Raw genomic sequence first — 6,071 nt, 5'->3', positions numbered from 1 at the left:
ATTTAACCAATAGACTAAGTTTCACTGTATTTAAGAACAACAATTTGAACTAAAAAAATTAAGATTACCAATTAAAAGTAAGGATTAAGATTACCAAAATTTTATTTATGCATATACCGAGAGTACACGTAAACAAGAAAAATGAAACCAATACTAACAAAATGAAAGAAACAGGTCTTCTGAAGTCCAAATCAACTCAAACGAAGAATCTGCCATAAATATATTTATCATATTGTCTTAAAAAATATGCGAAAATGAGGAAACAAAACAAAATTAAATGCATAAAAGAGCATACGGAAATAAGGATAACTAACCTCATTCTTGGAGTAAACCATCGAAATATGTAGTATAAACGTAAACAACGGTAAACAGAACAGGCAATAGGTTAAATGTCAAGAATAGCTTAGAAGAATACCTTAGGAAACGATAAACACCCAAACAGATCATAAATGTTCAAAATAATATTTTTAAGATATAAATCAACACACAAATGTTACATTTTCAATGTATTATTTTAAATAAGGTAAGTTTAAAGTTTAAGATAAATTAGCAGCATATATTTGGTCATTTTATCGATTTAAAAGCTGACAGTCAAAAGCTACGGATTCACCATGGAAGCTGTCGGTTAGAAGAAAGATACATTCACTCATCAACTAAAAAAGACAAGATTATCAGAGCAAATAATGATACCACAAAAGCTTGGTGGACCATAAATAACTCACACTCCTTTTGATGAACACAAATTTTGATGAAATTATTTTAAAGGGAAAAAGTGTAACACAGGAGAAAAAAATTCTCCAAAGCTACAGAAACCGACGAACAAGCAACTAAAAAGATTAGTGATTTATCAATGTAAAAAAATAATGACACTTACCTTCTTCTTAAAGCTGACAAAGATTGCGCGCTAATTGCGATGAGCTGGGGGAATATAAAACATGATTGTATGGCAGAAAGAAGCAAGTGGGAAATCGAATTACCACAATAGTTTAGATTTTGTCGTCTGTCCAAATGGGCCTACATGGGCGACGAAACAATCAATTCCTCACCGAAGATGCCCCCATGACGAAACGCCTTTGAGTGTTATCAAAAGCCGCGAGTGTAGACCCAGTAAATAGGCAGTTAGGGACCGAGTGCCAGTTGAATATGTTCACCGACTCGCAACCAACACCCTCTCGTAGTTTTATTCAGTTCATAAAATCTAAAACATAAGACTTGAGGGCAAAATAAATTCTAAAAACTTTTAAAACCTTAAAAATAAAACACCTCAACCTGACATTTTTCAAATGTCGTGTAATCTATATGATTCTCGGCGACAAATGAAAGGCCACGGAGAGCTTTAGTGAAAAATAGCAAAAAGGAGGGAAAACTCAAAAGGTGGGGTTGAGATAAGAAGTTGGTGTCCGAGTGGATCGAGGTCACGATAGCTCAAGTGGTAGAGCAGCAGCGTGTCAAGCCGAAGATCGTGGGTTCGAATCCCGCTCGTGCCATTGACTTTTTTATCTCAACTAAAAACCTTAATTAATTGTAATAAATTAATATTAAAATTTAACGCCACTAGTTGCTATAAATCAATCCAGGCCATAGGTTCGTCTGTCCAGCGCATGCAACTAAATCCCAATTATTGAATATTTACTAATTTATAAACATTCGAAAGTCTAAATATATGATTTTATTGGGTTGTGGTGCATACATACATATTGAATTAACAAAATATTCAAGATTAAACAATGCAAACATTTGTTAAAATAATTTATTTTAGTACGTTCTCACGAAATTTGCCTTAACTTATCCTAAGTAAATGTTCCATACAAACTGCTGTTCAACAATTAGTCCATAGCTGCATTAATTAAAGACAAAAATATCTCTATTTCTACATCTTTTTGTAAGTTAGAACTAAATTTATGATACCATTGCAAATTTTACATAAATTGAAATTTGACCGCAGAAAAAAACATTATTTGATCAACTGGGATTAATTCCGGCGGAATATTTCAGATTAGCAGATGCTCAGTGATGTGAATTATATTTGTTAATAGAAAATATTAATTTGCAAAAATTAGGTTATTTTAGTACTTTATTGCTTTAGAAAAATTAAATGGTATCAAATTTGAAAAGAAACTCATGTCTATAAATTTTGTAAAGAAAATTACGGATAGAAATAATAATATAATATTTAAAAAAGTAAAGTTTATTAAATGAAAATGATCATAGAATATATAATGATAAATAAGTATATAAGTATCTATATAAATAAATAAATCTAAGATAAATCTCATGAATTTATCTTAATTTGAGATAACTGTTAATAACTGTATGGATCATTGGATTATCGATTAAATATCATAATTTCGGATTATTTGATTGTCAAAAGCAAACAGAGGCCTACTGTATGACATATGCCTGTCAGCATTCGACCGTTATAGTTTTAATTATAAAGAGAATAGGAGTTTTCCCCCTACGAGTTGGCAAACAGCATTCCATAAAATTAGCATACATCTGTTGAATTCGAATTAACCGATTCCAATTTTGTCACCTTTAAGTCGTTCAAAGAGGGAAATATTGAAAAGGGGTATTTTAAATTGTCAAATAAACTAATTCAATTTGGGAAAGGGAGGAAAGGGAGAAACGGAGACGGGATTAGTTTGAAGGGTTGAAACGATGAAGTTGCGTGAAGGGAGGTTCACCAGATTGTTCAATTGTACGTAATGGCAGGATTGAAGTGGCGATTGGCCCTTCTTTTCTCTCTCCAACACATGAACAGTCTCTCCTTAACTCTCGCGTGTTATCCTTCAACTGGCAGTGTTGATTTCTTCTGAGCTTCGGATATTTCCGTCCTTCGATAAAACAAATATTTAAACCCGGGGCCGGTTTATTTCTGCACGATTGCCCAAAATTCAATATTTCCTCTGGCCAAACGTTGCGAGAATGGAAAGGAGGCCTTTCGCTAATTAGAGAAACAGTCATTGCCGTGTAAATATTGTGCGTGGTTAACGTGAGTTAATTGCTTCGGTTTACATTTCATGTCGCATGTGGAGAGTCAATAATTGACGATGTTAAGACTCAAGCGTATTGTTCAGTCAAAAGCACATTGCAAGAAATTGTTTCAATTTTCTTGAACAGTCAATATTCGCCAGTACGCTACAACATTTTCAGTAAATAACGTTAATAAATCAATATAAAATACCGTCTGACATATTTATAACGTTTAGATAAAAAGTATTCACATGCGAGGATGAAAAACATTTTATTTTTTATTATTTGGAGATCGTGAGATGCGGTCTGGTGTGACGTAGGTTTTAGAAAAACATTTGCTTTATCGTGCCAACGTTTTTATCTTTCAGTTAATTAAGGTTTTTAGTTGAGATAAAAAAGTCAATGGCACTAGCGGGATTCGAACCCACGATCTTCGGCTAGATACGCCGCTGCTCTATTAATTGACCTCAATCCACTCGGACACCAACTTCCCATCTCAACCCCACCTTTTGAATTTTCCTTCCTTTTTGCCATTTTTCGAGTTTTTATCTTTATTGAGATCATCTTCGGGCTCAAAGTGTTTTCTGTGTAGATGTATCATTCTTGTCTGTCCGGAGTACACACGACACCAAAAAATGACACATCTACAAACAAATACTTTGAGCCCTGAAGATGATCTCAATAAATATCGAAACGTATGGTGTTTAGTGACCGTTAATGAATGATTATTTGGTGAGCGTGAGGTGCGGTCTGGTGTAATGTAGGTTTCAGAAAAATATTTTCTTTGTCGTGCCAACGTTTCGATCTTTATTGAGATCATCTTCAGGGCCTGGGAATTATAAACATTGTTTAAATTTTACAGATACATGTAGGATATGAAAAATGAATTTATACAATGGTAGACATTTTAGATTACAAATAAATAAATATATAAATGAAATGAATTTATACAATGCTAGAAAATTTTGGATTAAAAAATGAATTTATACAGTGCTAGAAAATTTTAGATAAAAAAAGAATTTATACAATGCTAGCAAATTTTAGAAAAAAAAAATATTATACAATAGGAGAAAATTTTAGATTCATCAAATTATTTTTACTCACTCAAAGTGTTTGTTTTCTGCGTGAATGTGCTATTCTTGTGTTTCGTGTTGAGAGTACCAGTGAGATATTGGTGTTTTATACATATATATGTTGGATTTTGAAGAGGTGGGGAAGGAAGTCGGTATAGAAAAGACATTTTTGTATAAGGCGTCGGCTTCTTTGAAGGCAAAAGAGACGACGATGGGAAAAAACGTTGGTAATGTTTCGGCCAGATTATCCTTTCAGGATTATATAGAAGGGGATAAATAGGAAAAGGAAAGCTAAATTGTTGAAGAAATAGACTACGCAGAAATGTTTGATGTGTGGAATGTGATGATTGTTTTCTATGTTTTGTGTGATGTGATTTTGATATATGTATGCCATCGATATTGAATTTGATTAATGGTATTGGCGTAGCTGCGACTGAGTTTACATGTATGTGTTCTGTAATTGATGCTGTATTTATCCCTGTTGATGTAAAAAATCTCTACATCTGACCGAACCATTACCAACACATTTTTCCCCTTTTCACCTCAAAGAAGCCGACGCCTTATAGAAAAATATCTTTTCTATATAGACATCCTTCCCCACCCCTTCAAAATCCAACGTATATAAACACAAAATAGCAAAATCTCACTGGCACTCTCGACACGACCCGCAAGAATGGCAAAATTACACAGAAGACAAACACTTTGAACCCTGAAGATGATCTCAATAAAGATCGAAACGTTGGCACGATAAAGAAAATGTTTTTCTGAAACCTACATCACACCAGACCGCATCTCACGATTTCTAAATAAACATTTCTAAAAAGTTACGTTTGTTTTTGTTTTGTTCTGTGTGTAATATTTTTGGATTGTTGAAATCAAATTGGTTGTTTGCAATCATAGATAAGATAAAGATCGAAACGTTGGCACGATAAAGAAAATATTTTTCTAAACCTACGTCCCACCAGACCGCATAAAACGATCTCCAAATAATCATTAATTAACGGTCAATAAACACCACACATTTTATTTTTTATTTTTCTCTAATCTTGGACCCTACGGTTGGATTTAGAAATTCAGCGTGTGCTTTTGATTTTTTCCCGTCTGTTTGCATTTGCGACTATGCAAACGACGTTTTCAAGAGTCGTGCAATGGCGTTTTTCTGATCCGTGAATTAATGAGTTATTATCAGTGGCGTGTTTCCCGTTTTCCATTATGATATGAACTCGTGGGCAATCGGCTCACGCAATTGATTCTTTCGCAAAGGGACAATTCGTTAAAATACGAAGTATTTCCTCATTCCTACGGCAATATAAAATAACCGTGAGACGGTTGGGCTTTGAAGTTGAGAAAGCTTTGTGAAGAAATAAAGTTTAGCCAATTATCGGAACTAGCCATCCTTGGTAATTTGATTGAGAGCCACCCCCCCCCCTCTGAGTCCTCTCGATGTCTTTAAGTTCTCGTATGCAATTATGGAGGATTACCTCTAAGAGAAACTCGGGGGTTGTGATATGGTTAAAAATACAACTGCCCTCCCTTTCCTTTTCTTTGGAGGGTTGGAAATCTCAACGAGGTTAATTGGTGAAAATTCAATGTGCATATCAAATATAAATTCGTTATTACCAATACCGAAACTTTCATAAGTAAAATAGCTAAAAAGAACTCAACGTTAAATAATCTTCGACGAATTTGTTTGAAAGATTGAAAAGAAAAATTTTGTGTTTTGGCTTAAACGAACCACAGTTTAGAGTAAATGGGATATTCCTATCAACTCTCGCTATATGTAAGCCTGAGTTATACCCATGATTAAGTGTCCGGATTGCTTGGGATCTTATTTCCTAAAGTGGTACTCTTCTTGAGTAAGGCATGCACAGAAAGCTTAAGCGCTAAACAGATAAATCTCCCAAATGTGGAGCAATTGCAAAAATGCTGCAATTTGACAAATAAAAATGGCCGGACCGTTCTCGTGGAACATACGAAAGCGAATGAAAATATGGAAAACAGTGATATTTTGGCAAATTGTGTCTT

General features: G+C 34.0%; 1 non-coding gene across 1 annotated transcript; it reads left to right on the top strand.

Moving 5' to 3' along the window:
- Positions 1 to 1,414: 1,414 nt before the first annotated feature.
- Trnad-guc lies at positions 1,415 to 1,487 on the top strand. The gene has a single exon. It is a non-coding gene; the product is annotated as a tRNA-Asp (tRNA).
- Positions 1,488 to 6,071: the final 4,584 nt, after the last annotated feature.

Source organism: Cimex lectularius, unplaced genomic scaffold, assembly GCF_000648675.2.
Source record: "Cimex lectularius strain Harlan isolate CLEC.00 unplaced genomic scaffold, Clec_2.1 scaffold295, whole genome shotgun sequence".
NCBI lineage: Eukaryota > Metazoa > Arthropoda > Insecta > Hemiptera > Cimicidae > Cimex > Cimex lectularius.
Note: the sequence above shows the minus strand (reverse complement) of the source record. Positions and strands in the feature narration are given on the sequence as shown.